Source organism: Balaenoptera borealis, assembly GCF_965194805.1.
Source record: "Balaenoptera borealis genome assembly, chromosome: 5".
NCBI classification, from domain to species: Eukaryota; Metazoa; Chordata; class Mammalia; order Artiodactyla; family Balaenopteridae; genus Balaenoptera; species Balaenoptera borealis.
The window spans coordinates 19,742,171-19,763,848 of NC_138862.1; the positions used below are offsets into that span (position 1 = coordinate 19,742,171).

At 36.9% G+C, this 21,678-nt stretch overlaps 1 pseudogene across 1 annotated transcript; it reads left to right on the forward strand.

Annotated features, from left to right (window-relative positions):
• Window positions 1-7,773: 7,773 nt before the first annotated feature.
• Window positions 7,774-21,184, forward strand: LOC309628700 (large ribosomal subunit protein uL30 pseudogene; annotated as a pseudogene). The gene has a single exon. The product of its transcript is annotated as a large ribosomal subunit protein uL30 pseudogene (transcript).
• Window positions 21,185-21,678: the final 494 nt, after the last annotated feature.

Here is a 21,678-nt window from a genome sequence, read left to right on the forward strand (position 1 = left end):
TTAACACAACACTAATTTATGATCCCACAGTTCTGTTAGGTCAGGAGTCTGGTGAGCTCAGCTGGTTCCTCTGGCCCAGGTTTCGCAGGCTGAGATCAAGTTGTTGGCAAGTTGGACTCTTATTTGGAGGCTCTGAGGGCAAGTCGGTTTCCAAGCTGGTCCAGGCTGTTGACAGAATTCAGTTATTTGGGCTGCAGGGCTGAGGTCTCTGTTTCCTTGCTGGCTGTCAGCCAGGAGCCTCTCTCAGCTCCTTAAATCCGCCTGAATTCCTCATCATGTTGACCCTCCATCTTCAAGGCAGCGATGTCCTGTTAAGTCTTCTTCATGCTTTGAATCTCTCTGAATGCTCCTGCTGCATCTCTTCTGCCTCCAGAAATTTCTCTGCTCTTAAGGACTCATGTAATTAGATTGGACTCACTTACATAGGACAAGCCAGGATAATCTCCCTGTTTTAGGTCTGTAAACTTAATTATACTTGCAAAGCCCCTTTTGCCATGTAAGGTGTATTAGTCAGTATCCTCCAGAGAAACCAGCAATAGGGGATATATATCTATATATCTATATCTATATCTGTGCATATATATAGATCTATCTATCTATCCATCTATCTATCATCTGTCTGTCTATCTAAGCCAAAGTCCTTAGAACCAGGGAAGCTGATGGTATAAATCCTAGTCCTACTGCATCAATCAGTGAGGCAGAAAAAAGGAGCAAATTCCTCCTTTGCCTTTTGTTTTATCCCGGTCCTCAATGGATTAGATGATGCCCAACCATATTGGGGAGGGGAATCTATTGTACTTTACTGAGTCCATCTATTCAAATGCTAATCTCATCCAGGAATACCCTCAGAGACACAGAAATAATGTTTAATCTGGGCACTGCATGGCCAGTCAAGGTGACACATGAAAATAACCATCACATTAGGTGATATATTTATTGGTTCCAGGGGTTAGGGTGTGGATATTTGGGGGCCCATTCTGCCTACCACACCATACAAGGCCTCCACTATTTGGCTTGCCTACTGCACTCCTTAATTCTAGAGCAGGAATATGATGTTTTTATCTTTTGAAACTAAGGGAGAGTGTTCACAAACATCTGTAATAAGAATTATTTATTACTTATATTATTTACTTATAAATGAACATATTCAAACATACTCAAAAATAGAGTGAAGAGTCAAGAGAAATCCATGTGCCCATCACCCAACTTCAACAATGCTCAGTATCTTACCAATCTTGATACATCTATTTGTTCACACCCTGATTTTTTGTTTTGATGTATCTTTTGTTGGAGGAAAATATCTTTATTTGTGAAGACTAATTAAGCTTCATTTTTTGGGGAATTGTAGTAGTTTCATATAATACAAATTAAAGAACAAAAAGTTAATAATCTAACAAAGCAAAAAGAATACTAGTGCTTTCCTCTCATTTAGTTGGGGGTATCAAAGTCTTGCCTAATTTACATAATTACCATTATGATTCATTGACATTTTGTATTAATTGTCTCACAATATAGGATTCTCTTATTTTATTCTTGTGCTGGTACATAAGGGAAAGCTGAATGAAAGGGAGTGGGAGAAATAGTCAGCTTTTCTCAGAGAATTTAAGAAATGAAACCCAGATTGCACAACATTTCTGCTTTTTTTCCCCCCCTCTCTTTTCTCTCTATGCCAAGCCTTGGGTATTTGCAGGGTAAGTTGTAATAGAAGATATTTTACTATAATAACATGATTAGTTACCATCATTGGGCAGCATGGAGGTATAAATAGACCAAAATCCATGTATAATCCAAAAATAACATTTCTGTATTTTCAATGTGCTTTCATATCATATTTAACTGAGCATGTGCTGATGTTCTGGGAATTTAGTTGGAACAAAGTAATAAAGTACACCATAAAAATCTGGCTTCAGTCTGTGGACACCTGGCTCTGAGACTGGTGGAAGGGATTCCTCTTTCCAAGTGTTACAGTGAAGAGAAAAATCATGACCAACTGTTTCATTTAAAAAACTCTTCTCTATGTAAATATTTTTTAGATTAAACTACATATAAAATATTGTTTAGAGAATCATCCTCAAATTTATCATGTTACAAAACTGTATTATCTTATTCCTTTTTTTCCCCCATTTTAGAGAACGATACATTCCTCTTTTACAAAATCAAACACTTGTGCTTTTAAAAAAATTTTTTTTATTGGAGTATAGTTAATTTACAATGTTTTGTTAGTCTCTGCTGTACAGCAAAGTGAATCGGTTATACATATACATATATCCACTTTTTTTCACATTCTTTTCCTATATAGGTCATTACAGAGTATTGAGAAGAGTTTCCTGTGCTCTACAGTAGGTCCTTATTAGTTATCTATTATATATATAGTAGTGTGTATATGTCAAACACTTGTGCTTTTAATTCCAAACTTTCTCATCTCCTCTGGAGCTATGCTCCATTATGTATCACTTTTTTTTGCCTCTATCGAGCCTTCTTACATTTTCAATCACTCATTTAATTTCACCATCACTTACAAATATGATTCACTTCTGTCTGAGAAACGCAATCCCTCTATTTCTTTTTTCCCTTTACCAATGAATTTCTTAAATATCCACCTCATCAGCAGTGATGTGGTTTTAAATTTGTTCTAATTCGTTTTCTGTCCCCATCAGGTTTACACAGCATTCTTCACAACCCCCAACAACTTACTATTCCCTGAATCCAGCCATTTTTTCAGTTGTCATATTCTTTAACCTTCAGTATTAATTGACACCATTAACCAAACCCACCCACCCATCCTTTCTTTGCCGAAATCTCTCCTTTGCGTCGCTTCAGACATGTTCTTATGCTACTCCTCCAACTACTCTCTTTACTTTTTTCACGTGTGATATCCACTTAGATATGGGAGTCCAAGGAACATCTACTCCTTGTTGCTTCCTTTTCTCTCTGTTTTGAGCTCTCCTCCTGGACAATATAATTCCATGGCTTCAACTTTACTTTCTATGTAAACGGCTTCCAAATCCATGTTTATACTCCTGAATTTTCCTCCAAAGTTCAGTCTCAATTTTCCAATTTCTGGCTTGACATTTCTGTCTGGATATCCTTCTAGCACATTCTATTTAGCAATTCAAAGAACTGAACTTCTTGTCTTCCTTGTTAAATCTGTGTCTATCACAGTTTCCCATTTTCAGTACAACTACTACCTTGTCATTTAGGCTCAACATATCAAGCTCACCGTTGATTCCCATTGTTCCTGTCTCTTGTCAAGACATCAAATGTTAATAAGCCTGTCTGAGTGTATACCCATAATGAGTGTCTGTCTCCCTCCACAAATTAAATATCATTTAATCGCTCACTTCCGATTCCGTGAGCTCTTTTATATTTCAGAACCCTATTATCTTTGACTAGGAACGTTGCAAAAATATGTTAGCTTTTCTCTCCCACCTACTCTACCCGGTTAGCTTTTGAAGTCTTGCCAGTTTAATCTTTCTTGAATTTAGTTTTTATAATGTCATCCTCCAGTTCAAATCATCAATGACTCTCTTTTGTTAAAGCAGCAGTTCTCAGCTGGTGCTGCTTACTTCACCCCACCCCCAACCCCCGCTCGGGATCATTTGGCAATACTTGTGGCCATATTTGACTGTCATAACTAGGGCAGGGGGTGCCAGGAGTGCTGTTAAACATCCTACAGTGCACAGGACAGCTCCCTATAGAAAAAAATGATCTGGCTCAAAATGTCAAGGTTGAAAAACCCTGGTCTAAAGAATAATCGACAAATAATTAACTTGTCCTCATCTACACTTCATTTACAACTCCATGGGATTTTTACAATTTTTCCTCTTCGCCATTTCCCACCTTTGGGCCTTCGTTTATACATTTTCCTCCTTCATTGGTGTTTTCTTTTCTTACCTTGTCTTCTCATTAAAAAAAAATCCCAATACCATCCATCTCTTAGTGTTCAGCTTTATTGCTATATCTTTCCTAGGACCCCATAATAATCCCAGTTGAAAGTGATGATCCTTTTTTCTGAATCCTGATGAGGATTTTTTGGTGTGTGTCTGTCTTACCATTTCTTGCCTTTTAATAGTTATTTATATAAATGCTTTTAATATTTATTAACCTTTACATTTATTTAAATAAAAACTTTATTGAGCTATAATTCACATACCATAAAATTCACCCTCGTAAGTATACAGTTAAGTGGTTTTTTGTATATTCACAGAATTGTGCACCCATCACCACTATCCAATTCCAGAACATTTTCATCACCCTCAAAAGAAAGCCATACCCATTAGCATTCACTCCCCATTTGCTCCCTCCCCCAGCCCCTGACAAGCACTAATTTATTTTCTATGCCTATGTTTTAGTATTCTGGACATTTCATATGAATGGAATCATATGATAGGTTGTGACTTCTTTCACTTAACAAAATGTTTTTAGGATTAAAGACTATCTTGGGAAAAGCATGATATAAAATGTCTTATCCATATGACTGGCTTTTCACTTTGTAGTTACTGAGCAGTTTATTCAAGACTTTCCTGGCTTGTTTTATTCATCAACCCAGTCCCATTCATTTTTGATCTTTCAGAAATATGTTAATATTTCTTGTTTGTTGGCAAAACACCCTCCCAACCATTTCTTTACCACATTGTCTTCTCTGTAATGACTTTACTCCTTTTTATACTTTTTTATCAGCAGGGTTTGTAAAGTATTAGAGAAAAATATGTGAACAAATCTGCCATCTTGACAGAATTTTAAAGGCAAGAAAATTATCCTTTCTTGTTCAAATTTTCAAGTTCAGCTATGGCATTTGTGGAATAATTAATGCCATTAGTCAGGCTATATTAACTATGATTTACGTTAAACCGTGGTTTATGTTAAAATTGGGATCTGACAAAAATGAGTGTCAAGTATGTGGTGTTGATGGATATAATTAGGCTTCCCTGAGTGGACAAACATACTTAGAGCAAGAATTAAAGTGTCTGTAAAGTATTTGTATATGAGGATCTTGCTAATATAACCAAATTGGGCTTGAGGTCAGTACAAAATAATGTGTAGTCTGCGTTCTAACATTTTATTTTATTTTATTTTTATTTTTGGGGGTATAGTTGATTTACAATGTTGTGTTAGTTCCAGGTGTCCAGCAAAGTGAATCAGTTATACATATACATATATCCACTCTTTTTTAGATTCTTTTCCCATATAGGCCATTACAGAGTATTGAGTAGAGTTCCCTGTGCTATACCAGAGGTATTTATTAGTTATCTATTTTATATATAGTTGTGTGTATATGTCAATCTGCATTCTCCCATTTTAAAAGAAATGCAAATTTTAAACTTTTAACTGTGCACTCCATGGCTTCTTGAGATCATTTGGATTATTGGGGGAAAAAGCATTTCAGGCAGAGGCAACATTAAGCACAAAGCCCTCCCTGAACAAGGGACTTACCTGCTTTGTTGAAAGAATAGTGATGAAGCCAACTGAGTTAAGGTGGAATGAAAAAGTAGGGGGAGATGTAGTCAGAGAAGAAATGTGGATCAGATCACATAGGTCCCCATATATCACAGTAAGGACATTTAACTTTTATTCTGAGTGACCTGGGGAGACATTGAAAGTTGTGAGTAGAGGAATTAGATTATATTTTAATAGAATCTCTATCTCTGCAGTTTGGAGAATACGCTGAATCTGGACAAACATATAAAACAGGGAAGGCAGTTAGGGGGTGACTGTACTAATACAGGCAAAAATAATTGTGTCTTGGACTGGGTTGTTGTGTGATAAACAACCAGATTCTGGATATGTTCTGAAGATACAGCAAATAGAATTTGCTGACAGATTTTGTGTAGAGTTTAAAAGAAGGAAAGACATCAAGGAGGATGCCTGAAGTGTTTGGTTGATAACTAAAAGGATGGAGTTGCCACTATATATTATGGGAAAGACTGGAGAGGGACAGGTCTGGAGTTTGTGGGAGAGGGGAAGATAGCTAGTTATCAGGAGTTGGGTTTTAGTCATTTTGTTTGAATTGCCTTCCAAGTGGATTTGTTGGGCAGGCATTTGGAATTCAGAGGAGAGATTCTGATTGGGGATGTAAATTTAGGAGTCATTAGTGTGTGGATAGTACTTACAGCCCTGAGACTGGATGAGACCAACTACAGGAAAAGTGTAGATGAAAGAGGAGCGATCAGGGACTGAGCTCTGGAGCACTCCAGAATCTAGATGTCAGGAGATAAGGAAGAACTGGCAAAGGAGGCGGGAAAAAAGGAGAAAAAGGCAAGTGAGCGTGGAATCTAGCTCCTCATTAGATAGTAAGCTGTGTAGGGACAGGAGTCCTACGTGCTTGTTCAGGTTGTATCCTTTTCTAGCATCTCATCCACAGGAAGCAATAATCTGTACTGACTGAATAAATAAAACAATGTCATCACTGCATCGATAGCTTGTATATGAAGCAGAGAGCAGAGAGGAAGAGTCTTCCTTTTCACATCCATGTGTCTCTTCCAGATGTCCTCCCGTTATTCTCACTCTGGTGGCTCTAGCCCTGAAAGGCAGCAACTGGTAATTCCTTTATTCTTCTAGATCACGTAGGACAAGGTGTTGTGGGGACCAGCTTCCTGTGCTTCTTCTAAGACTCATGGAAGATAATCAGCCTGTGTGTGCGTCCTCAGGGAGGAAGAGAGGGCTTAGGTCTTTTCTTCTAAGCTTTCCACATTTTCTTTTCTCTCGGTCCAACACATTGTCCTAGTTGATGCTTTTGTGTTTTGGAAGAGAGTCACTTACGCCCTCTCAAAGAGACATCCACAACTGCATCAGTCTTCTGAGCCCTCAACTTAGCACCACTTGCAGCACCGAGCACCCCAACAAAGAACCCCATGAGTCATTTTCGTCCTGTTACTCTGGTAATATTGTAATATGAGTAGAACAAAGTGATTTCCTTGGTGGTGCCTAGAAACTGTGTATGTTGACCTAGTTACAAATGTTCTCTGCATGGGGCAATACTACACAGCATGGAAGATTTATTCGAACATATATTTTAGAGTAAAATGATATAATGAAAAATAAAACTCAGAATTTTACTTTCAAAGTTTTTGCCAAAGGAAAAAATAACAAATTCAATTCATGAGGCTCATAATTCTCAATAAAAAGGCATAGAAAGTGTAAGAGAATACATTTTTGAGCTTTAGTTTGCAACAGTTCACATACTACTATGACCATTCTTAAAGTTGTTGGAGAGATGGTGATGACAAATATGGTAGCCTAGGTGTGTTCAGGCCATCAACTGACTGAGGCAGATCCAAATTTTGAAGGAAAAAAAGCAAAACAAACCAAAGAAAAAGTTATCTTCAGAAGAACCAAACCACTGTCCTTCTTCAGTTGCTTGCATTCTTATGAAGATGTCAAGCATCTTTGTGATCATGACTTAGAACATCCTTCCATTTACTGCTTTAAAAGTTGCTAGGGCTTCCCTGGTGGTGCAGTGGTTGAGAATCTGCCTGCCAATGCAGGGGACACGGGTTCGAGCCCTGGTCTGGGAAGATCCCACATGCCGCGGAGCGACTGGGCCCGTGAGCCACAACTACTGAGCCTGCGCGTCTGGAGCCTGTGCTCCGCAACTAGAGAGGCCGCGATAGTGAGAGGCCCGCGCACTGCGATGAAGAGTGGCCCCCGCTTGCCGCAACTGGAGAAAGCCCTCGCACAGAAATGAAGACCCAACACAGCCAAAATAAATAAATAAATAAAAATGAAGTGGGAAATGTTCCTTCCTCCTCTATTAAAAAAAAAAAAAAAAGTTGCTAAAGTGTGAAAGTAAACTACCTAGAGCGGTGGGATAGGGAGGGTGGGAGGGAGGGAGATGCAAGAGGGAAGAGATATGGGGACATATGTATATGTATAACTGATTCATTTTGTTATAAAGCAGAAACTAACACACCATTGTAAAGCTATTATACTCCAATAAAGATGTTAAAAAAAAAAAAAACCAAAAAAAAAGGTATTATTTTGCTTACCCAAAAAATAAAAAAATAAAAAATAAACTAGATCTGGATTTCTAAATCTACATTAGTATGTTATTGAGCACAAGAATGGTAAATGCGTAAAGCATGTGTCAAATTTCTCAGTTAATCCCTTTACTTCATAAAGGCAACTTTCATTCAAGGAGTCCATAATGAGGGTGAAGCTGCACATTGTTATCTTACTAATTTTGATTTATAAATTTCTGATGATCAACTTTACATAAATACATGTAATATCATGAGACAAATATGAGAAATAAATATTTCTTTTTCTGTAGATCTTATGCTTTCTAAAATAGGATGAAGGGTTTCCTTTCTCCAATTTAGAAAATGCATTGGGGTTATATTTTAAAAGTAACACTTACGCAATTGGTTACCAATTCTTGATGAAATCTAAGAAAAGAATGGAGCATTTGCATTTGGTCAAAATGATTTTCAAACTTCCTCAAGGTTAATCAAACTTAATCAAAGAGTCTTCTGTCAAATGAGATGCAGGCTGAATAAAAGTTCCCATATAGAACAAAATCTTTTTGTGTTTACTTTACACTAACTCATATTTTAATTTATCTTCTCTTCTGTACTTTGTTACAAAGTATTCTCAAGCTTTTGGGTCACTCTTAAATTCATGCATGTCAAATATTGTGCAAAACTTCTTTCTTGGATGATAGTTACAATGACTTAAAAAGCCATTTTTCTTTGGTTTTCTTTATTCTCATAAAATCAATGAAAAACATCAGAAGTTTGGGTTATTGGTTGTCCGAACAAAATGCAATAGAGTGGGTGGCTTAAACAACAGAAATTTATTTTTGCACAGTTTGGAAACTAGAAGTCCAAGATCAAAATGTGGGTCAGCTCTGTTTTGGCAAGAGGGCTTGTAGATGTGTGCTCACATAACTTTCCTTGGTGTGTTTATTTGGAGCGATCTCTCTATTTTCCTCTTCTTATAAAGCCACCAATCCTATTGGATCAGGACTCTACTTGTATGAACTCATTTAACCTTAATTACCTCCTAAAGCCCCATCTCCAAATACAATCACAATGGGGGTTAGGGCTTCAACATATGAATTTGGGGGAGACACAATTCAGTCCATAGTCCTGATATAGCATCAGACCTAATGATATCAATATTCCCAGTGGTTTAGTATCCTGCACAATGTTTCAGTTTCTACAAGCAACATTTACAGAGCATGTACTCTGTACCTGACACTGTGCTAGACCTGGAGTGTTATAAAGGTGAACAAGAGTCTTCTGCCTAGAAGTTTACAGTCTAATGGGTGAGATTGACGTATATACCCACAAACATCATAATACCATGTGAGAAGCAAATAGAAATGTGCACATGCTAATTCAGCAAAAAATTTCTCTCTATACTATATTTCCCATCAGTATATCTTAATTCATGATATATATATTTTTACATAGTAGCAGTCCATTTATTTCTGCTCTGACCTCTGATATAGCATGTATTGCCCATTGAGCCACAAGAAACCTATATTATGTTTTAGGGAGAGCATTTTATTTCTGAGCTGCCTTAGGATTTTGTGCCAGAATTTTTGCTTGTTTCAGTGACTGTGGCAAAGGCTATCCTTGTGGCATCATTTCTCTTCAATCTTTTCTCTTCCTCGATATATGATTAGTATGATTTAGAATGCTTAGATCATTTTCACATCCTTGAAAAGTTAATTCATTTCCCCATCAACGGATAGGACTGATTTTTAAACTGAGGGATAGTTGATTTACAATATTTTGGGTGTACAGCAAAGTGATTCAGTTCTTTTTCAGACTCTTTTCCATTATAGGTTATTACAAGACATTGAATACAGTTCCTTCTGCTATTCAGTAGGTCCTTGTTGGTTACCTATTTTATATATAGTAGTGTGTATCTGTTAATCCCAGATTCCTAATTTATCCCTTCCCTCTCCTTTCCCCTTTGGTAACCATAAGTTTGTTTTCTATGTCTGTGAGTCGATTTCTGTATTGTAAGTAAGTTCATTTGTATCATTTTTGAGGTTCTACATATAGGTCATATCATGATATTTGTCTTTTTCTGATTTACTTCACATAGTATGATAATCTCTAAGTCCATCCATGTTGCCACAAATGGCATCATTTCATTCTTTTTATGGCTGAGTAATATTCCATTGTATATATGTTCCACATCTTCTATATCCATTTATCCGTCGATGGACATTTAGGTTGCTTCCAAGTCTTGGCTACTGTAAATAGTGCTGCTATGAACATTGAAGTGCAGGTATCTTTTCAAATTCGAGTTTTGTCTGGATATATGCCCAGGAGTGGGACTGCTGGATCATATGGTAACTCTTTTTTTAGTTTTTTAAGGAACCTCCATACTGTTCTTGATAAGACTGTTTTTAATTGGAGTTGAATCACTTAGCACTTCTGAAGAATATTTTCTCACAGATTTTTGAAATAAAATTAAGCAAACGTTAAAGTTTTGCAATTGTGTCAATTTCTGTTTTGATGTAAAATGAAATTATGTGTGTCCATACATCAGTGTATTATGTAATTTATGCTTGGTAACCCTTTCATTGGTCACAATTAGTTCTGAAATCGTTGGTATCAAGAGTGGCCAAAAGACCACAGTTAATACACTTTTGAAACCCTCTTTAATATTGATGCCACCATCAGACCTTTTCAAGGCTGTTCTATGGTTAGTTTCCCAAGTGAGGCTGTTAAAGGTCAGGAGTACCCTGAGTTTACAAGCATTAAGCCTGGCTTTGTCCTACCAGCTTCCTCAGTGCTATTGTAAGTGTCGGGGTTTAAAACTCTTTCTATGTGTTTTGCCCTTTTATTTATTTTAGCCGGTGGACACACCTTTTCCTTTTTAAACTGGTATGTCGATGGCCTTTCCTTGTAATAACAGTTGACATAATTCTCTTGAGCTGAAAGAAAACACTATTAAGGAAAACGCTGGCTATTTCCAACTTTCTCAGACCTCTGTAAGGAGGAATGCAGGTCTCTACCAGGATCAGGTGGAGACAGAGCTACCAATGGGTACAACTAAGAATTTCAGGTTCTCAGGCAGAATTCTCTGTGCTTGGGATTTACATCTTTGCTCCTAGCCTGGGATGCAGAATTGGAACAATAATGAGAAATCATTTTTTTCACCTGTTGGATTTGCAAATGTTTTAAACAAGCAATAACAACCATCGCTGGCAAATACTCAGGGATGTGAACGTTCCCTTACTTTGGTGGTAGGAATGTGAATTCCTCAACTGTCCTGGCACCAATTATTTGAATTAAAATTACTATACGTTATATAGCAATTCCAGTTCTTGAATTCTACCTTACATTAAAAAAATTACACCGGATAAAGGACTATGTGGACATAATGCCATTTGTAGTATGGTTTGTAGTGTCAAAAAACCATAAACAATTTGAATGTTCATGAGTAGGGAACTGAATAAATCATGGCACATGTGTGTGTGCACATGCAGGCACATACACACACACACACACACACGCACACACACACTGAAAAATGATATATTGGGATATATTAATGTCCCAAATGGGATGACTGTTCACAATATACAGTGAGATTTAATAAAGCAAATTCAAAGTAAAGTGAATAATATCAACCTTAAAGAAACCCAAACCTAAAAATAGATTATGTAGTCCTTTTTTCCAGCTGGAACCATGGAGGGTGCAGAGAAGAAAAGATGGTTCCTGCTGAAACTCCTAAAAAAAGTGAAGGAATTTCACAGAGCTCAAGATCAGGCACCTGAGAAAGAAGTTTGCCCAAAAGATGTTTTGAAGGGCAAGGACAAATCTTATCTATGAAAAGGTAAGCCCAATCACAAGGAATATGGGCAGATGTACAGAACTGACACAAGAATGGTTAGGATGGCAAGATAAGCTGGCAACTTTCATGTACCTGCAGAACCCATACTGGCATTTGTCATCAGGATCAGTATCCATGGTGTGACCCCAAAGGTCTGAAAAGTGTTGCAGCTTCTTCATCATTGCCATATCTTCAGTGGTACCTTTGTGAAGATCAACAAGGCTTCAGTTAACATGCTGAGGATTGTGGAACCACATATTGCACATTAAATTGCCCTGACAGACAACACATTGATTGCTGGCTCTCTTGTTAAATTTGGAATCAACTGCATGGAAGATCTGATTCACGAGATCTATACTGTTGAACAATGCTTTCAAGAAACCAACAACTTCTGCTGGCCCTTCAAATGATCTTTTCCATGAGGTAGAATGAAGATGATGAAGATCATCTATTTTGTAGAAGGTAGAGATGCTGGCAACAGAAAAGATCAAATCAACAGGCTTATTAGAAGGATGAACTAAGGTGTCTACCTTGATTTGTTTTGTAATCTAGTCAGTTAATAAACAGTGACTGCTTTCAAATTGAAATGTAAAACAAACATCCCCCCCGAAAAAAACCCAAATTATGTGATTAACAAAAGAGAAAATGGGACAAGTATACATCCAATTCTTCACATATGTTAACTATGGGAGATATGGGGAATTATTTACTTGTCATTCATTCATTTATTCATTATATTAAAAAAGGGAAGACACAGAGAGTAGAAGAAAAGAGGTGGAACACTCTTCTGGTGTTGGATGTTGGGTGAGAAGAGGGCTGGACACCAATATGGCAGTCAACCTCATTATCTCCTCCCTAAATGGGAGCAGGGAGCTTCCTCTTACTTTTTAAGCACAGAGGTTTGGAGAAGGATGTTTCCTGAGAAGGAGGAGAATGGCTGGACCACCCAAATTGCTTGCACTTACTGACAGCCCCTCTCCCTTGTACAGTTGTCTTTAGGTTGCCCAGTGTAGCTCTTTTCACAGCTATGTGCAACCATCCAGTAATATCTTGCCTCAGAAGATGTTCTGCCCTTACCAGTGACAAGCTCAAGCTCCTAGGGTGGGGAGGATGAGGGCAGCATAATGTTATTGATGGGTGAAGGTACATCTACTCCAGATATGAGTCAAAACTTCCAGATGAGTCAAGAAATTTGCCCCATATCCATGCTTCCCTCCTCATCCCACCCACAGAGCTAGGCACCAATTTGTGTGTGGGTTTGACTGCCAAAGATTTGCTAGGAGAAGAATATAGTAGGATAATATTTGAAGCTATTAATCCATACTTTTTCTTCTCCCTGTATATATCTTTTCATCTCTCTGTTCCTCCTCATTTAAGCAGATCCTGGGGAAGTGTGAGGCAGGATATTGTTTCTGGCTATTAATTGCCAGTGACTGAAATTTGAAGGCGAAATCAGGCAAGATTGCCAGAAAAGGCAAAAAGAAAGAGAATATGGACCTCGACCAAGTAAGTGTCTGGGCCAGAGATATGATGGGGGGTGAAATTTTCCAAGCTAGAAAGTGCTTCCCATAGGAATAGGGAAGTGTAGGGAGGAGGTGAAGGGAGGAGTCTGTAGGAGCAAGGAGATAGGGTCAGTGCCTGATTTCCAACTATGTTAAGAAGGGAGTGGTAAGACTCCATGCAGAAAATGGATGCTTGGTATTGAAACAAATGAAACTAAGAGGATCCATTTCTCCAATGGCAGACATTTTGGTATTACAAAAAATGTTGCAATGAATTATCCTTGTGTCCCTGTACTAGATGTTTTTGGAATTTATATTTTAGAAGTTGACTTTCTGCGTCCAAACCTTCAAACTTTGCTAGATATTGCAAAAATTTTTAGCGTTATACCAATTTGCTCTCTCAATCTCTTAATCTTTTTCTTCTTAAATTTAAACTACACTCCCTATTGTAAAACTTCACTGCTCATTAATCATGGGTAATTAAGAATTTGAAAGTTCCCATTTCCCCGACTTCCTTACCACTACTTGTCATCGACAAACTTTTGAATTTTTTCCAGTGTGACGACATGAAATGGTATCTTGTTTTAACTTGCATGCTTCTATTACTAGTAAGTTACAACTTTTTTTTAATATCTTTATTGGTCCTATAGAGCTTCTTGTCTGTGAACTGAAGTTTTATATTCATTTCTTTACTGGGCTTTTTGTCTTTTTCTTACTTATAGGATATTTTTATATATTCTAGATGGCAGTTATTTCTCAAATGCCTTGTAAGTATTTTCTCTGTCTCTAGCTTGCCTTTTAAACTTTGTTTATGACATCTAAAGTACGATATTTAAAATGTTTCTGTTATCAAATTTATTCATCTTTTAGTTTGTACTTAATGGTTTGGTTTTTTTATTCTTAAAAGATTTTGTTTCACAGCAGTTTTAGCTTCATAGTAAAATTGAGCAGAAGTTACCCAGAAATCCCATATACTCCCTGCCCCTATACATGCACAGCCTTCTCCATTATCAATATCCCCACCAGTCATACATGTGTTACAATTGATGAACTTTTTTATTTTTTAAGAGATCTTTCCTTACTTCAATGTTATGAGATTGTCCCTACATTTTCTTCTAAAATTTTGAGGGTTGCCTTTAAGTCTTTAATCCATGTGTTCTTCCTATTTGTGTATGGAATGAGGAGGAATTCAATACCCTGATACATTTTAAAATTTGTTCCTCAATCACATGAGGTCAACCCATCCTATTGGCAGATTCACCTGCAGCCACACTGAAAGATTGAGGGTAGCAAAGCAGTTCATAGCAGGCATCAGGACTGAGCATTGTGGGTAAACCACTGGGCTCATGGATGAACCTCTTATACCAAACAGTCAACTAGTGGTGTTACCTGGATTAGTGAGCGGGATGACCTCTGTGGAATCCCCCATATCATGAACATTAACTAATGGGGAACCAGGGACATTCAACTGATTGAAAAAGGATACAGTGGGCCTAGACTCACAACTGGATATCAGGGTCTGGGTCAAAACAACCAACCAACCAGCAAACATAGCAACAAATATGGCAGAACTAACACAGCCAAAGTATTATCCAACCAAATGTAGACAATCCAGAGGAAAGCATTTTCTGGATAATGTTTCCTCTCTGTAATGTCACTAATTTATTTAACATACACTGTAGCCTTCTTTAAGTTCTTAAAAAACTCAACACAGTGGAGAGAAAAGAAAACTACTATTTTAATTGTTTAGCTGGAAAAAATAAAATTTATGTTTATTTCTCCCTTGCTAAAACAAAAACAAAACAAAAATAAAATCAATTTTAACTATTTGAGCAGAGATTACAATTTTGTCCTATAAGTAAAACAACTACAAGAAATTTCACAGTAATTTTAGTATTTATACAGCTTTTTAAAGAAAATAAAACATTGAATTATAAAAAGCATTTACACTGGAGCACAGAGAACTATATTCAATACCTTGTAATAACCTATAATGGAAAAGAATATGAAAAAGAATATAGATATATTCACTTTGCTGTACACCAGAAATTAACACAACATTGTAAGTCAACTACACTTCAACTTAAAAAAAAAAACATTTATACTGGTATTATGCCTTCTGAAGTAAAATCTTAGTGTACATCATCTAAGTTTTCAGAATTAAAAAGTATAACCCAGAATCCAGCATGTAATTTCCAAGGTGAATGTCAATTTAAGTATTTGAAATACAGCATGATCTTTGTGATAAAATTAAAAAAAGAAATTAGCTGGGACTATCCCACATGCATTCTAAAGCCCCCAGTTAGCCTAGGTAATTTTTCTTATTCTTCCACAACACATAGCATTCTTTCTATGAATGACATCAGTTTGGAAATACCCCGTGGTTTCTGAGTTATAAATGGATAGCTCACCATGAACTCCTGATTATATTATGATTCATACTTTCACTTCTGTTTTTATACTATCATTTTGAAAAAGTGAAAGTGAAACTGTGTTTCACTGGCAAACAGTTCACTAGGGAGAAGAAAAATATGGTTGAATATAATAATTTACAAAATATTTAAGGTTTATTGTCTAAGAATATTGTGAAAACCATTTCTTAAGGAAAAAACAATGTAGTTGTGACCAAAAAATTGCTCTTAGAAAGTGAATCTGGGCGTTAACAGTGACGATTGTCAGAGTTCTGCTTTACATGGGAGCATTGCTTATGATTCCTTCTGGCATCTGTCTACCTATCTATCAATCAATAAATCTTTTAAAACTCTTTTTCTTAATGGAACTGGTTTATGAATCATAGCCTTTTACCTATAGAACTTGTTCTCTTAACAATTACACTATGGTAGAAAGATGATGCTAGCTAGTGAAAGAAAGAAAGAAAGAAAGAAAGAAAGAAAGAAAGAGCGAGCAATAAAGAAAAAAGAACCATATGGAAATTTCCAACATAATTCCAGGCTTAAGAGCCTTTATTCATGTTTCAAGTTTCCTTAGGGCAGGTGTCATGCCTGCTCATTGCTGTGTCTCTTGTACCTTTGCCAGTTCCTGGCACATAGCAACATTCAACAAATATTTGTTGAGTAAATAAACACAGCAGGTTAAAAGCAACTTCTTGTACTTCATGGTTTTCTGTGGAAAACCACAAGAAAAAAATGTGTTCTGAGGTCTCAGCATTCTAGTAACCAAGAAGTATCAGGAATCTAATGAGATCCTTCTCTTATGAGATCCTTAAAGTAGCAATGCTACTTTAAAGGTATCATAAGTTATGAGGTCTAAAACTAGATGCCTCAATGCCTTGTGATTCTTCATTTAACATTATTTGTAGAATGGGAATTTTCCCAAAGATTATAAACCCTTTCTAAAGACTAATGTGATTTAAAAAATCTTTTATTAAGTATAAATTTATCTTCCTGGGCTGTCTGTCACCAAAGAACAGTTCCTATCAAAGAATTATGTCTTGTGGGTCAATATGTGTTTTCCTATGAATGAATGAATTCCTCAAAATCAAATGTCTCCTTCTCAGACCAAAAATATTTTCCTATCTACACTGCCTTGATGTTTGTACTTCAGATCTACCAGCTCCTTTAGCTTAAGGCATTGAAGAATGATCTTATCTAGGAGAGGATGTACCCTTCTATTTTAAACCATAATTAACATCTTAAAATGGGGTAATCTAACAGACCAGTTAGTCAGTCACTCTTTGTATTTCTAAGAGGTCGGAACACAGGAGAGATATGACTGTATAAGTGGTAAGGAGTGAAAAATGTTTAGAAGACTGTTTAGTAGGAAATAGAAAAGTTACTCCTTCCAAAAATTGTCTGGAAGCCCCCAAACATCATTTAAAAATATTAAAACATCCCAATGCCAGTTATACCAATAACCTGAGCTGAAAATAACATTGAGAACATGCTGAGAATAGCAAAGATAGTAAAAAAAAAAAAAAAAAAAGGTTCTTGCTTTAAGCCATTACATTTTGGGATAGCAAAAGATTAATCAGCAATAGATTACCACAACAAAATTGCTATAAAGATTAAATGGATATTACTGAAAAGAATGTCAAACAGTAAGCTTCTCTTTGAAAACTTAAGAAAATTAAGAGCAGAAATATGGAAGTTATCTTACTGAGACAGAATAGCTTATAAGTCATTAAGACTTGATTTATAGCCTGTTAAATATTTTTTAAAGAAATAATAAGTTAAAAAGAAAGGGAGTTCGTCAGCCTGGCATATGAAAGAAGAAAACAAAGCTGGGACTATCCCACATGCATTCTAAAGTACACATGAAGTACACTTTGGCAGAGAATTCTAGAGACATTTGTTCCTGTGATTTGTCCTTTCTAGTGCTGATTGTTGAAATTGCAGCATTATTCTTTGCTTGATGCCATTAAACATCTTGTTTATATCAACTCTCACTTACTCTGAATTCATATTCACTAAGTAATATTTTTATTATAATTTGATTTCTGATATAACTTTACAAGGAAGGAATGCTTTGGCTAGAGCACGCTTTGGCAGTTATATCTCTCATTATAATTAATAAGAGATTTTTTTTCCTGGTTTGTACAGAACTCTCTTGAATGTAGCTAGAATAAGTTACAATTCCCAAGTCTGACCAAGTCTGGGACACTGAGGAAATTGAATTTTCAAATAGACAAAGTTGAGCAACAGATTGAGCTGCAATGGCTTCCCCAAGGGTGTCGCCACTTTGATGGGCTCTCCTCATGTCTTATGGGGACCGTATGAATGAGTATCTGGTAAAATGCATGGTATATAGTGGTGCACCACTTACATGAGGAAGAGGGAAAGAAAATAGTGTACTGAGAAGAAGTAGAGCAGGGAGAAAAAAGATAGCATTCAGCATCTTTGACATATTAAGCTCCGATATATGGTACCTTGTCAGGTATTATGGTTAATTTCATGTGTCAACTTAACTGGGCCATGGGGTACACAGATATTTGGTCAAACATTATTGAAGAAGATGATGATGTTGTCAGTGAGGGTGTTTACTGATGAGACTGACATTTGAATTGGTAGGCTGAGTAAAGCAGACAGTCCTCTGCAATGTGAATGGGTCTTATCCAATCAGTTGAAGGCCTGGAACGAACGAAAGGTTGAACCTCCTGCATGAGAGAAAACTCCTTCTGCCCTGGCTGCCTTTGAGCTGAGGCATCAGTTTTTTTGCTGCTTTCAGACTCTAATTGAAACGTCGGCTCTTCCTGGGTCTGCCTGCTGGTATTCAGACTGGAACTACATCATCAGCTCTAGTGAGTCTCCAGCTGGCCAATTGAAGATCTTGGGACTTGTCAGCCTTCATAATCATGTGAGCTTGTTCCTTATAAATATATCTCTTCCCCCATCTATATACCTCCTATTTGTTCTGTTTTTCTAGAGAACCCTGACTAAGTACATCAGGGGTCTTCCTGAAATGGCAATCACAAGAACATTTTACTGTTGCAAATGAATTACATCCTTAATGTACTCACTGGCAGGGGAAAAATGTTTTCATCTACACTAGATTTTTATGTGACTCAGTCTGAATATGTTTCCTATTTTTTTCTTTAATGAGAATACATCCCATCTCATTAACACTTATCAAATCTATACTCAGTAATGGAAAATTATATACAGTAATGAACTTAAAAGTTTGGTGTCCTCTTATGTCAGAGATGTCTGTGGTACATCTCACCTGGTTGGTTTTATTTGTGATGCTGCCACATTTGCTTTAGCTTAATAGGTTCTTCCCTCAAATCCCCAAACTCAAACTTGACTCATCTCTCCACTACCATGTCAACAATTCCACAACTTGCAAGTCCTACAAAAGTATTTTTAAGACTCATGTATTAAAGGAAAATATAATATCAACAAGTGGATATACTCCACGATGGTAACAAAAGACCATGCGTTAATTCTGCAAGCATTTATTGGGCACATACCAATGTACCAGGCTGGAGAAACAAATATGAAACAAACACAAACCCTTTCCTTAAAGAGGGAAGATAGGAAAACAGATATGAAGGCTAAGAGGAAAAGGAAAGTGCCTGGCGTTTATGGAGCTTTTACACTTTACCAGACGCTATTAATGACTTTACAATGGATCTTCCCAACAGCTCTCTAAGGTAGGTATTATTATCCCTCTCTCACGTATGAGGACACCTAGGCTCAGAGAGGTCCTCCAGTTAAGACAGTGGAAATTAAGGCTGGCATTCACTGAGCCTCAATGACAGAGTGGAGTTCAAACGGGGTTTATACCTTCACACATTTTCTGCTTTCTACTTCACCTTGTTGCTTTGTTCTAGAGCCACATTGTGTGATATGATAGCCACTAGATACATGTGGCTACTAGGCACTTGAAATGTGGCCAGTCCACAAAAACAGAAATATAGATCAATGGAACAGGATAGAAAGCCCAGAGATAAACCCACACACATATGGTCACCTTATCTTTGATAAAGGAGGCAAGAATATACAGTGGAGATAAGACAGCCTCTTCAGTAAATGGTGCTGGGAAAACTGGACAGCTACATGTAAAAGAAGGAAATTAGAACACTCCCTAACACCATACACAAAAATAAACTCAAAATGGATTAAAGACCTAAATGTAAGGCCAGACACTATCAAACTCTTAGAGGAAAACATAGGCAGAACATTCTATGACATAAATCACAACAAGATCCTTTTTGACCCACCTCCTAGAGAAATGGAAATAAGAACAAAAATAAACAAATGGGACCTAATGAAACTTAAAAGCTTTTGCACAGCAAAGGAAACCTAAACAAGACGAAAAGACAACCCTCAGAGTGGGAGAAAATATTTGCAAATGAAACAACGGGCAAAGGATTAATCTCCAAAATTTACAAGCAGCATATGCAGCTCTATATCAAAAAAACAAACAACCCAATCCAAAAATGGGCAGAAGACCTAAATAGACATTTCTCCAAAGAAGATATACAGATGGCCAACAAACACATGAAAGGGTGTTCAACATCACTAATCATTAGAGAAATGCAAATCAAAACTACAATGAGATATCATCTCACACCGGTCAGAATGGCCATCATCAAAAAATCTACAAACAATAAATGCTGGAGAGGGTGTGGAGAAAAGGGAAGCCTCTGGCACTGTTGGTGGGAATGTAAATTGATACAGCCACTATGGAGAACAGTATGGAGGTTCCTTAGAAAACTAAAAATACAACTACCATACGACCCAGCAATCCCACTATTGGGCATATACCCTGAGAAAACCATAATTCAAAAAGAATCATGTACCAAAATGTTCATTGCAGCTCTATTTACAATAGCCAGGACATGGAAGCAACCAAAGTGTACATCAAGAGATGAATGGATAAAGAAGATGTGGCCCATATATACAATGGAATATTACTCAGCCATAAAAAGAAACGAAATTGAGTTATTTGTAGTGAGGTGGTTGGACCTAGAGTCTGTCATACAGAGTGAAGTAAGTCAGAAAGAGAAAAACAAATACTGTATGCTAACACATATATATGGAATCTAAAAAAAAAAAAAATGATCGTGAAGAACCTAGGGGGAAGATGGGAATAAAGACGCAGATTTACTAGAGAATGGACTTGAGGATACAGGGAGGGGGAAGGGTAAGCTGGGACAAAGTGACAGAGTGGCATGGACATATATACACTACCAAATGTAAAATAGACAGCTAGTGGGAAGCAGCCACATAGCACAGGGAGATCAGCTCTGTGCTTTGTGATCACCTAGAGGGGTGGGATAGGGAGGGTGGGAGGGAGGGAGATGCAAGAGGGAAGATATATGGGAACATATGTATATGTATAACTGATTCACTTTGTTATAAAGCAGAAACTAACACACCATTGTAAAGCAATTATACTCCAATAAAGATGTCAAAAAAAAGAAATTACATTAAAAAAAAAAAGTGGCCAGTCCAAACTGAGATGTGCTATAAGCATAGACTGCAAACCAGATTTCAGAGACTTAGTATGAAAAAGAATGTAAAATATCTTATTAATAATTTTTATATTGATTACTTGTAGAATTGATAATTTATGGATATACTGATGTATTTGTCATGGTTTTCCAGAGAAACAGATCATAGTACTTATCTGTCCATCTGTCTATCTATCTATCTATCTATCTATATATATATCATCTATCTATCATCTATCATCATCTATCTTTCATCTATCTATCTGACAGAGAGAGACAGAGATAGAGAAAGAGACAGAGAGACAGACAGAGAGGAGAGAGAGAAAGGGATTTATTTTAAGGAATTGGCTTATGTGTTTGTAGGGGCTGGCAGGACTGAAATATACAGAGTAGGCTGGCAGTCTGGAGATTCAGGTAAAAGTTGCTATTGCAGTCTTGAGTCTGTGATCTGCAGGGCAGACCAGG